The sequence below is a fragment of the Megalobrama amblycephala genome, linkage group LG21 (genome assembly GCF_018812025.1).
Source record: "Megalobrama amblycephala isolate DHTTF-2021 linkage group LG21, ASM1881202v1, whole genome shotgun sequence".
In the NCBI taxonomy this organism is placed as follows: domain Eukaryota; kingdom Metazoa; phylum Chordata; class Actinopteri; order Cypriniformes; family Xenocyprididae; genus Megalobrama; species Megalobrama amblycephala.
In genome coordinates, this window is record NC_063064.1 from 6,637,072 (window position 1) to 6,651,465 (window position 14,394).

Genomic DNA, 14,394 nt, shown 5'->3' on the forward strand with positions numbered 1-14,394 from the left:
TTTAACTGAAATTTTTTTTTCCCTCGCTTCTCTTTTTTGTCATCAGGTTGTGGAAAACAGCTCTCCTGTGAGTCACCTCAATATCCACAGCTTGTTGGAACGGCAGAGGGCAAAGTTTTAGTCCAGACCTTCGACTGGCAGCAGCATCTGACTCACCACTTCCATAGACTCCCACAGATCAAGAGTTATCAGCACTTCAGGTACTTATATTGAAACTTTCACATTGTGTACATACAATATAACATAGTAACAACATACACATGACAGTATTTTATGAGAAAATACTTTGCCATGTTTAAATTGTCGTATGTGCTTATTCTGTCACAGCTTTGATGCCAAGAGACCAGGTGTGGTGCTTTCAAAAAACTCACTGTGATGCACAACCTGTCGAATATCAGCTACTGCGCGACGGAGCAGATCTGCCCTCTAACGACGGTCTTTCTGTCCTGGCCCCACCTGGACTGAACATTGACAGGCAGACCTATCTGTATGAAAAAATTAGGCCATTCTGTGCTGATGAGGCAAGATACATCACATGCCCAGCGCCAAGGGTAACAACACAGAAGAGACCGCGAATGTAATATCATTGGACTGTGTCACAAAGACCTTTGTCTTATGCTGCTATTACCAAGTAAAAGTGTTACTTTTGGTACATACTTGGATTCATACTCATGCCCTGGAAAGTTTTTGAAAATAAACATACATTGATACAGATCCTACAGTGCTTGAATTTATTTTGTGCAAGAAGTTTTCTGGAAGAAATTCCATATTATTCTCTCCGGTCCAATAATGTGTTATTTCACCAACACTTCGTGGACTATGCTTGATTTACGTTAGTTACTTGCATTTACGCATTATGTTAAGTGTTTACCACGTGAGTTACTTTGTGTTGTACGTTGCCATGATGTTCACGCGCGCACAAAACTACTACGGTACCTCAGAGTTTCACAGACACACTGTGAAATGACTGGTTACATGAGCCTAAGCTCTTTTCAATAAAATCCATGAAAAAGTTAATATCAGATCATTTTAGAATACAGTATAGGATGTACCGAATATTCTTTAGTTTTATGCAGAACAGAAATATGACAAATAGAATCAGACCTCTGTCATATGGCCAAAAATAAATGCAAAAAAAAAAAAAAGCTTTTTGCACAGTTGTGTTTGACACATGAAAACTGTAACAGTGTATTTTACAAGGTAACACGATGTAACCTTGCTCTCACTTGAAATGTGTCCCCACATTAACAGGGGGGAGCTTTACAGGGGGTATGGCTTATCTAAATGAGATGTAAATGAGCCCTATTGTCACTCCCAGCAGGTGAGAACAGGCGAGAACTGCAACTTTAGAGGCGTTTTTCTCCCTATAGAGCTTTCTTAAGTGCCTACTTTCAAATGGCTACAACTTCTCCAAATATTATCAGATTTCCATGTGTTACACATCGTTGGAAAGCTTGGAGACTACACTTTCAGAATCTGTGAATAACTCAAAATGCCCCAGAACCGACTTGTGTCCCTACTTTCCGTGACTGGTCACAATTGTGCTTCTAAACATGCCCTCTCTGCATCCAAACGCGCCATTTGCATCTTTATCTGCATTTCCTTCTCTGCATATTTAACCTTAGCTTTGGCTTCTTCAGCTTCGGTGAGAGCTAAAGCAATGGCAGGGCTAAGACTTGAGGTCTTTGATTGTTTAGAGGATGTTGACTGATTAGACCAAGTCACTAGGGTGCTGTGGGTTGGCAGATTTGGATTTTCCATGATGCCGAGGAAGCCTACATTCAAGTCGTTTAATTCTTTGACTTATTCACACCATAAGGGACACTCTGACCTTCGCTGCTGTAGATCTGTCCGCAAGGAAGTCGTTGTTTTACTGTTGTGCCACCCCAATGCGCCTTGCATACGTTGACAGACAGATAACTCCTCTACCAATCACCACGCTGAAGCAGATAACCAGTTTACTTCTTTAATGGTTAACTGGGAGTAGGGTAAAACTAGAAAATATAACATGAGACATAAACGTATGAATATTTTACAAAAAAATGGAATTTAGCATGCATTGCCAGTATAATGGGAATATATGGAACAACAGTGGAACACATCAGTATGACAAATCAAATAAAATCTTGTACTAAACACAAAATGCAAACAAATATTGTTAAACTATAACTTGACATAAATTTACATACCAACGGTGACTCCTAAAAGACGAGACATGTAGAAGATGGCTTGGGATGCTACCACAATAAGGAATAGCTATCTACCTCATCTAGCAGACTGAGGCTGGTCTAACATTGATGACATCATCAAGTTGCAGCTGTTCTTAAAGGAGCCAACGCATATTTATTTTAACATCACATATGACAACACATGCATCTTATGCACTTTATTCCTTTATCATTCATGGTATTCATTCAATAGTTGTGTTAGCTATTCTTGTTTATCTTTTTGTTAATAAAATGTATGTTATTACACTTGTGTCTTCCTTGTGCTGACAACACAGAAGAGGCTCTAGAAGTTAGCAATCTCACCAATCCTTTAGATAAATCAACTGACCACTTTACATTAATTCTAAATTAATGAAAGCCCCTGTTGGGAGTGTTCTCATACTGCCAAGGTAAAAGACCTTGACTGGTGCCCTGAACTAGGGAAAGGGGGGGAAGTGGTCATCTGATGTACTCATAACCACACCTTAAGAGACGTGTGATCCAAAATCACAACGTCAACGGTGACGTGAGTACCAATCCCTATTTTACTTCACGTCCTTGGATGGACAAAGTAAAAATCACTACACTATTTATCAACAAATAGCTCAGCATTACTTAGGTTCATATTTTATGTTTATTAACACTAGAACCGCCGGGAGTCGCTGTATACCTAAAACTGCCATGCGGGTAAATTTTACCCACGCACATTAGACCCGTTTTTATATAGCTAAATAACATTATTTCACTGTATTATGTCACTGTCTTCCCAAAGAAGTGTCTAGAGTCATGAAATGATTATGTTTTGTCATCAACTATATTTTTGTCCTGTTGTTTTATGTTCAAAGCTTTTTTTATGCAGGCTACACTAATCACTTTTCATAACGGTCAAGCTAAACAAGTCTGCACTGACAACGATAATTAGAAGGAAGTAAATACATATTTGGGTGGTGTAATATTATAATTAATCATATATTTGTCACAAACACGTCAGGTTCCAACGTCACCCAATCACAGCGCGCACCTTCTCCAGAATACTGATCACCGCCACCTGCACCTCATCACTCTCCTCATCAGCAGCACTATAAACCACTCACGCACACAGCACTCCACGTCCGGTCTCGTTTGCATACCCTACATGCTTATGCTTACCTCAAGGACTCCTTCTCGCATACCTACCTGTCTCCATTGTGTCGTTTCCCTTCGTGTGCCTCGTCTGCCTCGTGAGTTCCTGTTCCTGTCAGCTTCCAAGTGCTCCAACGATCTCCAGTCTCCAACATCAAACCTCCTGCAAAGATAAGGACAGTTACCATTCCAAGTATTATCAGTTCAAGTCTAACTTCTACCAGTTCTCTCACCTGTTTCATCCATCTTGCTCTCCTGTGGTCAAAATAAAGACTGTATTACCTTATACCTGTGTCTGTCCTCCGTCTACTGTAACAGAAGACCGGACCAACACCGCTGACCCAGGATGAGCCAACCCTATCCCTTTCAGGAGTTGGTGGATGCGCTCCGGCGCACGCTGACCATCCATCCACCGCCACCATCTCCAGTTCCTCCATTATCACCTGCACCAGCACCAGCTAGCCCCACAGAGCACGTCAACACACCTCCTTCTCTGCCACCGTACGCCAGTCCCATGGCCAAACCGGCGCCCTACTCAGGATCGGCGGAGGATTGCAGCGGATTCCTGCTGCAACGCACACTGGTCCTGGAGATGCAGCCGCACCTGTACCCGAGTGACACAGCCAAAATAGCGTTCATTATCTCTCAGCTCAGCGGCAAAGCATTGAAGTGGGCCGATTCCATCTGGTCCCAGCAGGGCGCAGTAACCCAATCCTATTCGTCGTTTATTTCCCACTTCCGGGAGGTATTCGGGAAACCCATCACAGACTCTTCAGCTGGTGAGAAACTCTATAATTTGAGACAAGGATCCATGTCCATTTATGATTATGCTTTGCAATTCAGAACGCTTGCAGCCCTCAGCGGATGGAACGAACAAGCCCTGATAACGAACTACCGGCAAGGATTGGAACCTCGGGTGCGGCTGCAACTCGCTGCATGCGAGGACAACATCGGCCTAGAAAAGTTCATCCAGCTCTCCATCCGCTGCGCCACTCGCATGCAGACGTGCCTCCAAGAGCACCAGGACCAGTTCTTCTCCACCGTGCCACTCTGCCGATCCGAACCCGTCAGCACTCCAGAACCAGCGCAAGAACCCATGGATGTAGAAAACTCTCGTCTATCCTATAAAGAGCGCCGATAGCCGCCTAACCCTTCGTCTATGTCTTTACTGTGGTGAACCGGGGCATGTGATTGCAGCATGCCCCACACGACCGCCGCGACCCCTGGTGAGTGCCATTATTCCTGCTACTCGTAAAATGAAACCACTCACTGCTGCCGTCAATCTTACTGCCGCCAATGTTTCTCTTACAGTGGTCGCGCTCATCGACTCAGGGTCCGCCGGCAACTTCATCTCTGGTGGCCTCTGTCGTCAACTCCGTATCAAGACCTCTCCGACTCCGACCATCTACAAGATCTGCTTCATAACCGGCCGACCCCTGAGCCGTAAGCGCGTCACATTCAAGTTGGACTTCTACATAAAGAAGAGGCGCATCTGCTGGTTCTGGAGGACTCCACCGCTGACGTGGTTCTAGGGCGTCCCTGGTTGGAGCAGCATAACCCGACCATATCCTGGAAGACGGGCGAAGTCCTGAAGTGGGGCGACACTTGCTTCAAGCACTGTTTGACGGATCTGCCAGTTCCACCAATCTCCTCACCTGATCTCTCTCTCTGCGCCACGTCCATCGAAAGTCCTGTTGAACAACGTTCTGTGGATATCCCTGAGTGTTACGCCCCCTTCAGCGACGTATTTTGCCCTCAACGGGCTTCCAAGCTGCCTCCACACCTGCCATGGGATTGTGCCATCGACCTGCTTCCGGGTGAACCAGTGCCCAAGGGAAATATCTACCCTCTTTCCATCCCGGAGGAGAAGGCCATGGAGGATTACATCAAGGAAGCCCTCGCCCAAGGTTACATCAGGCCGTCTACTTCCCCTGCTGCTTCCAGTTTCTTCTTTGTGGCAAAAAAGGATGGAGGCTTGCGGCCCTGTATTGACTACCGTGCACTCAACAAGATAACAGTAAAGTTCCGCTACCCCCTTCCTCTCGTCCCAGCTGCCCTAGAACATCTCCGTGGTGCCACTGTGTTCACGAAGTTGGACCTCCGCAGCGCGTACAACCTCATCCGGATACGTGAGGGGGACGAGTGGAAGACCGCCTTCATCACCCCTACTGGCCACTACGAGTACTTGGTTATGCCATATGGACTAGTCAACGCCCCCTCCGTATTCCAGGATTTCATTCACGAGGTGCTCCGGGAGTTTCTCCATCGGTTTGTCCTGGTCTACATAGACGACATTCTCATCTACTCCCGGAGCCAGGCCGAACATCGCCAACACGTTGCGGAGGTCCTCACCCGCCTTCGTCAATACCATCTGTTCCTCAAGGCTGAAAAATGTACTTTCCATCAACCTGCCGTTTCATTCCTGGGATACAACATCGACCACAGTGGCATCCGGATGGACGAGAGGAAGGTGGAATCCATCATCAACTGGCCAGAACCCACCACCATAAAAGAACTCCAGCATTTCCTCGGTTTCTCAACCTTCTACAGACAATTCATCAAAGGTTACAGTTCAATCGCCCATCCACTCACCAGTTTACTCCGCAACCAGCCCAAGTCTCTGTCCTGGACCCCGGCAGCCACCAACGCCTTCAACCAGCTCAAAGAAGCCTTTACCACCGCTCCCTTACTCGTACATCCTGATCCAGAAAAACAGTTCATTGTAGAAGTGGATGCATCTACAACAGGAGTGGGAGCGGTGTTATCGCAGCAGCAGGGGACCCCAAGTAGACTCCATCCATGCGCCTTCTTCTCCCGCAAGCTCAGCCCGGCGGAAGTCAACTATTCCATCGGAGACAGGGAACTTCTAGCGGTCAAGCTTGCCTTAGAAGAGTGGAGGCATTGGCTGGAGGGCGCCAAACACGCATTTCTAGTATTAACAGACCACAAGAACTTGGAGTACCTTCGCTCTCCGAAAAGATTGAACCCTAGACAAGCTCGCTGGGCCTTGTTTTTCTCCCGCTTTAACTATACTATCTCCTTCCGCCCTGGTACTAAGAATGTGAAAGCGGATGCTCTCTCCCGTCTGCATGCCCCAGAAGAAAAGACGGAGGAGCCAGAACCCATCATTCCTAGCTCCCTCATCGTGAGTCCCATAACATGGTCAGAAGAGACCATACTCTCCTCCAATGCCTCCACTAACCCTCCGCCGGGCTGCCCACCAGGCTTGCTTTACCTTCCACGGGCACGACGCACTGCCACCATTCACTCAGCCCACACGTCACTTGGCACTGGTCACCTGGGGGCCAATGAGACCCTCTCGTTGCTGAAAGAACGCTTCTGGTGGCCAGGAATGGCAGCCGACGTCAGAAGGTACGTGCAGGGCTGCAGGGAGTGCGCCATCTCCAAGTCTCCTCGTCATCTGCCAGCTGGGAAACTCCTTCCGCTGCCCGTTCCAGATCGCCCCTGGTCACACCTAGGAGTGGACTTCATATCTGATCTCCCTGTCTCAGACGGATACACCACCATCCTAGCTGTTGTGGACCGGTTCTCAAAGTCATGTCGTTTAATTCCACTTCCTGGATTACCTACTGCTATGGAGACCGCCGAAATACTCTTCAACCAAGTCTTCAGATACTTCGGAATTCCAGAGGATATCGTCTCCGACCGAGGGCCTCAATTCATATCCCGTGTATGGAAGTCCTTCTATTCACTCCTAGGTGTGGCCGTCAGCCTAACATCTGGATATCACCCCCAGTCGAACGGGCAGACGGAAAGGAAGGTTCAGGAGATTGGCCGCTTCCTCCGTTCCTTCTGTCATGACCACCAGGACTCTTGGAACCAGTTCCTGGGTTGGGCCGAGTATGCCCAAAACTCTCTCCGACAGTCAACCACTGGGCTTACACCGTTTCAATGCGTACTCGGTTACCAACCCCCACTGTTCCCCTGGGATGGGGAACCCTCCAACATTCCGGCAGTGGATTACTGGTTCCGAGAGAGCGAGAGGGTCTGGGACTCAGCACACCACCAGCTGCAACGAGCCCTGCGCAGACGCAGGATGGTAGCCGACCTCCGATGTTCCAACACCCCGGTCTTCCAGCCTGGTCAGATGGTTTGGCTATCCACCCGTGACATCAGACTGCGTCTGCCCTGCAGAAAGCTGAGTCCCAGGTTCATTGGCCCATTCCCATCGTAAAGCAGGTAAACCCAGTCACCTATCAACTCCGACTTCCACAAGGGTACCGTATACATCCCACTTTCCATGTGTCACTCCTCAAAGCTCACCATCCCTCTGTTCTTCCCACAGGACCTGACGTGGCTCCCGCCGAACCCCCCCTTCCACTCATCCTGGAGGACGGAGCTGTGTACGAGGTTAGAGAGATCTTGAACTCCCGGCGTCGTGGTGGTCAGCTTGAATACTTGGTGGATTGGGAAGGATATGGCCCCAAAGAACGCTCCTGGGTCCCAAGGGACGACATCTTAGATCCCAGTTTACTCCAAACCTTCCACGACAGTCACCCTGAGAAACCGGCACCACGGGGAAGAGGACGACCACCACGGCGTCGGGGTTCTCGGCCCTCTGGAGCGGGCCGTGGAGGGGGGGTACTGTCACAGACACGTCAGGTTCCAACGTCACCCAATCACAGTGCGCACCTTCTCCAGAATACTGATCACCGCCACCTGCACCTCATCACTCTCCTCATCAGCAGCACTATAAAGCACTCACGCACACAGCACTCCACGTCCGGTCTCGTTTGCATACCCTACATGCTTATGCTTACCTCAAGGACTCCTTCTCGCATACCTACCTGTCTCCATTGTGTCGTTTCTTTTCGTGTGCCTCGTCTGCTCGTGAGTGTGTTCCTGTCAGCTTCCAAGTGCTCCAACGATCTCCAGTCTCCAACGTCAAACCTCCTGCAAAGATAAGGACAGTTACCATTCCAAGTATTATCAGTTCAAGTCTAACTTCTACCAGTTCTCTCACCTGTTTCATCCATCTTGCTCTCCTGTGGTCAAAATAAAGACTGTATTACCTTATACCTGTGTCTGTCCTCCGTCTACTGTAACAATATTAAGATAACCCATGTTATTTATCGTCGCTGTCCGATGTAAACCACGTATGTCCATTTTGCCGATTTTGAGATTTTTCGACGGATTGAATGTCCAGGTTCATTTCCGTATACAGTATGCTTCACATATCTAAATGGCCAATGAAAAGTTGTGAAATCATGTCATCTGATTTTCACGTATATCCATTTGGTGTCAAAGCTGTCAATCACGCCGCGTATCTCCCGCCCTGTGGAAGCATCTCGCCGGTCTCCTGAAGTTTCATCGAAGCTCAGCACTGGATAGCCGAATAACACTGTGAGGTTACATTGCCAAATAAACATAGCTTGGTGAGACAATGACTTTCCTTTATTGAGGTAAACGTTTCCCCCCTGACGCCAGACGTACGTCTAGGAGTGACAAAATTACGGTAGGACTGTGCAAACAAAGTATCTGTCTAGCATTACCATGTCAGTGTATTGATTCATTGTCCCTTCATAGTTTGCAAGAGACATTTAATACATTTATAATTAATATTAAATAAACTAAGCGTATTTAATAAACTAAGACGTAGGCTATTTAATAAACTGAGCGTATTCATCTGTCAATATGAAACGCGACTTGGCCATTCTAATTAATGATCGGAAGAACGCGTATCGACCACCGTTATTGTAAAATATGCACGTATGTCCATTTAAACTCAATTTTGGTCAAATGTGGATTATATCATTACACTGGCAAGAATATGGTTACATGTAAAGATGCCGTACCAAGTATGACAACGCTACATTCAACTGCTTTTGAAATACGGTGTCTTTTTCACTTCCTGAAAAGTAACCGTTTTGGACATATGTGAGTTTCATCGGGCAGCGACGTTATATTACTAAAATAGCCTATAGACAATAATTGTCACCGAAACGGTCTCTGTGGCTCCCTCCGATCGCCACCGGAGGGCGCCATCACCGGAGTACTGATCATTTCATGGACTACATTTCCCACACCACTCACCTGGACTGATTACACACCGCCCACTCACACACCTGCTGCCTATCCCATGGACTATAAATGACTCTCTGTTCCCTTCATGCTTTGCGAAGTCTTGTTTTGACATGCATACAATTCTGAGCGTTTACCCCTGTGTTTGGATTACCCTGTGTATGACCCTGGACTGTTCTGACTCTGTACTTTCTGCCTGCCGCCTGCCTTGTGATTATTCTGCCTGGACTCTGACCACTCTTGCATTGCTTGCCGCCTGTCCTGATCTACTGCCTGGTACTGTCTCTGTTTCTGTCTTGCCTGATACATCCCTGTTACTGTTAACTGACCCCTGCCTGTACAACCACGATTTTGTAATAAAGCTGCAAATGGATCTCTCTGAGTCTGCCGCCTCGTTACAATAATGAACAATAATAATTCACCACACTGCATAGGATGTATGATGCAATGACAAATTCAAGCACGCAGCTTCACCTTAATTATTTATATCCAAAGTTTATTGATGCTGTCTCTCTGTAACTATTAGCAATCCTGTCCTGAAGAACAGACTCAGTCTAATTTTTCTCAGCGGCTCTGGATCGCTGTCAGATGAGCCGTCAGATGCTGAGCCGACCCAGGACGCGTCACTGATTTCATCAGACTCTCATTCAATCATGGCATTTAGGGATTCTACCTCTTCTGCATCCATAAATCGCCGACTTTTACTCCATTGACGTTATTTATGAAACCGATGACAGCTAATACAGTGAGTGAAAGGCATTGCCTAGCAATGTACAATGTTTAAACATAAGGGGACGCGAAAATGACAGCGCGAAAATACAGGCGTTATATAGCGGGTAAATTTGACCCGCGCGGCGCTTATAGGTATAAATGCCCTGTTTTTTGATCTGGTTTTATCTAAACAATTTTTAACACCAAGGGACTGTAAATTACACAATTTTAGTAAAAGTCAATGAGTGGAAGACTTGAATGTTTTATTGAAAACCTGTTATGTACATTTGAAAAACAGCCATGGGTAAAATTTACCCCGTGCCGGTTCTAGTGTTAAATCAGTAGTTTTGAAAAATATGAATATGTGTTTGTTTGTTTTTTCGCAGCTAGATGGAGCTCACTTGCGATAAACTCCAGATTAGAGGTACTTCTCAGCACTTTTTAGGAGTTTATCGAAATGGATAGATGCAATAAAAAGCTGAGTTTCCAACCTTAAAAATGAAACAAGTCAAGTCACCTTTTTTTATATAGCGCTTTTTACAATGCATACTGTGTCAAAGCAGCTTTACAGTGATAACTGGTATATAATTTTGGCTGCACAGCAGCTCTTATAGAAAATGGTTTCATTATTCATCTTAACTAAATTCAGTATTGAATCATTCCGTTGTAAAAATCAATAGTTATTAATTTAGTTAATTTATCTGCATGTTAGCACTGGAGTAAACAGTAATGTCACCATCCAGCTCAGTTCAGTTTGCATACAGTACCTATTTTATTTTACCTAAATGGGTTCAGTTTATATTGGCTTTTAAACAGGGACAAAGAAATGGGAGTCCACACTTTAGAGTGTTAAAATTAACACTGAAGTGATGTTCAAGTTAATAAGAACCAACCCTGCACCCCAATGTGCATACTATCCACCCTAAATAGTATTGAACATTACTAATGTGACATACTATTTAGGATGGATAGTATGCACATTGAAACACAGGCAAAGTGAATAATTGAGTGATGGCTTACCATTGTTGAAGACATCTGATTTTAACAAGCAGAATCATTAAAGGAGGAAATCGCAAAATTAAGTTACCATTATGGAGATCAGTGTTTACTTTAGTTGTGTGATCAGGTGTTGTTGGTTATGTTTTAACCCTTTAACACGTACGATCACACCGGTGTGATCAGTCTTGGCTGGCCCCAGGAGCGTACGATCACACCGTGTGATTAGAACGTTCAGTGCATTACGTGATCAACTGCCAAATTCAAATGTGCGTGCGCGCTTTAACTGGCGCTAAACCAGAGACGGACGCGCAGCGCTTTTCATATATCACATAAATGCAGTGTTTTCAACCAAATAATGTTCATTTCAGGTTTCAGACATTTAAATACACATGAGTACTAACAAAACAATATATTTAGAGTTTGTAAAATACACAATAATGTCTATAGAAGCGGAAATAACAACCCTTTCCATTATAACTTGACAACACGTTTAATTCATATCAGATACACATTGTGAAAGTAACTTAAAAGCTTACTCTATTCTTCCCCAGTTCACCGGCACACTTACTTCCATGTATTTCGGGAGAAGTGGATAAATTCACGGGTTGTAAATCCAACAGATCCGATTCTCTGTGCGGTGCAAACTAACATGGCGGCGCCCATCGCTCATATGGCTCAACTAACGCGATCGTTATAAAGGTGTTTAAACAGCAAAACACCTCCACTTGCACATATTTGGCAATCAGAATATTAGATATTTCATGCTATAGTTAACAAATTTGTGAATATTTTGAATAAAAAAAGGAAAAATTAAATGAAAGCAGATCATCATTCATACAGTGCTGCGGTGTGTCACGTAACAAGCAATGACGCGTCACCATGGAAACCATAAAGTGATACGTTCTAAATAACGGTTGCCTTAAAAAACTCACGCTGGGATTCAGACAGAATATTTGAAACTTACGTGCGAAAGGGTTAATACAATCATCATTTGACCTGAATCAATGAACTCATTTAAAGCCTAATCTCTAAGTTAGATTTACCTTATTGAACACAGTGCTGAGTCTTTTACTGTTTAGTCAGTGAGAAAAAAAAGATAATATGAACATACAAAAACAAGCTACTCAAAAGTCACAAACACAGCAAAAATGAAAGAGAATAGGAATAATAAAATAAATTAGTAACACAATTGAGCTCATAATTATTCCTGCAACATTTGCAACATAACTTTTTAATTGCCACCATTGTTGATTCATGAAGGTTTTCTCATTAGAACAACTTTATAAAAGCTATCTGATTGTATTTATTTACACATCAGAGTTCACTCTTACACTTGCACACATCTGTTTTGTTAGTTATTATCAGGGGGTGTGGACTTGAGTCACAAATTTGATGACTTCAAATGCAATCAATAACTTGTTTCTACTTTCATTTATTTTGTTCCTGTTGCGCCAGGTCAGAAATCAACAAAATTGTCACCAAAATGAATTCATATGCACAAAATTACATATACGATTGCAAAAAAGTACTTGTTTAAGATCTTGATGTTAATATCATAATATATGATATAATTAAGCAATATCACAAGAAAGAGGGCTGTTATCATAACTATATGCACAATTGCAAATGTGATACTGATTTTTTTTACAAATGTTCAATAAGAAACTTTTTATTTTTAAAACATTAATCTCAACATTATTTGTGCATTTGTAATTGTACCAATTGAGAACTTTTGTTCCACCTCTGCAGTTTAAAGATGAATTTTGTTGTTAGTGATTTCAATTGATTGGTAACAGCTCTATATAGTGTCTTATTATTCTAATTTACATGGATCACAGAACTGGCAACGTGTAATATTTTAAAACAACGTGTACTGTTCAGCCTGTAGGTGACGAATATGAAATTCTTTCAAAAACCAATCCAAACAAGTCTTCATTCATTAATTTCATTAAACTTTTTTTTTTTTTTTTCGCATCATGAATGAATTTAAATGAATACATATTTTAATAGACACATTTATAACATTAAATAGAACATTGTGTCAGAACCTAGGCCTATTATTTAGTTTGGTAGTCATGGGAGAACCGTGATCTCTATATCTATCTCTAAAAAAAAAAAAAAAAAAAAAAAAAAACTGATTATCTAGAGTCATAAATTAAGCCTAAAAAAATATATATATTGTATCTGGCATCTAACTTAGCACATTAAATTGTACAGACTAGGATGTAAAATGTACAATCTTAAGATGAAGTCTTAAGGACAGTGCCTCCTGACAGTGCTCCCAATCATACTCCAGTAGACTTAACATTGCTAAAATGTCCCTAAATTGCTAAAATAAATGTAAAATATAAAAAAAATCAAACCTGTGTAAATCAATGGTCCAAACTGTTTTTCTGCTGGATATCATATAAAAGATGTGTCTTGTTTTATTCAATTATTTTGCTGTATTATTTTGCCACTACATTGAGTGCTTAAATAAGTGTACTTGTGTTACGCATGATGCATATCAGCCAATCAGAAAGAATATGTACGTTATATGAACTCTCTGAACTCTCTTTCCAAAACATCACATGACTTTCTGGAAAAATATCACAGTCTGGTGGTACACACAGGTCTTTGCATTGGGACCTTGATTAGCTGGTCAGGTGTATTTGTTTAGGGTTGGTCAGCTAAACTCAGTGGGCCTCCTGGAGCAGGATTAAAGACCTAGGATTTATATGAAGAATACATTTTTACATTTTAAAATGCATTAATCTGCTTTCTGTTGGCTTATTGAAGTGGATACTTACCGTGGATTTAAGCACATCCAGAGAGAACAAACGTTTTGCAGCAAAGGAGGAGGGAATACATCGCAAACTCAGACTCTTTCTTGACCCAAAGAATTATAAAAATGTGTTCTCATCTCATCCTGGCTAACGGGCAACGTTCTCATAACTTTGGCTAACATTCTGTCAAGCTTCTTTCAAATTTGTGAACAAATGTTCTTCCAATAATGTTAATAGATGTTATCAATGTCCTCAAACGGTTAGCACTTAAACATTATTTATACATTATTTTAGAGGGGTTTTTAAATATTCTCATAATGTTGGCAGAAAACATTCTTTAAACATCATTCTTAGAATGTCCTTTAAATATTAAGGATCACACTAACTTTTTGGCTTAAAAAAGGCTTAAGGTTGGATGATACACAGCAAAAACCGCTCACTTAAGCAGTGCTGGAGTTTATTAGATAATAAAGTGACGATTGAACGTTAGTGACGACACTGAAGGAAAGGTGAACAAAGATTTGAAGTCACCATTATGTTGATCAGTG

General features: G+C 43.2%; 1 protein-coding gene across 1 annotated transcript in view; it reads right to left on the reverse strand.

Moving 5' to 3' along the window:
- The window catches only part of LOC125256687, a 34,532-nt gene extending 20,978 nt beyond the window's left edge, over positions 1 to 13,554 (reverse strand). Inside the window, exon 1 of the mRNA XM_048172878.1 lies at positions 13,445 to 13,554. The gene's annotated coding sequence lies outside the window, so the exon portion shown is untranslated. The remainder of the gene's footprint in view (positions 1 to 13,444) is intronic.
- Positions 13,555 to 14,394: the final 840 nt, after the last annotated feature.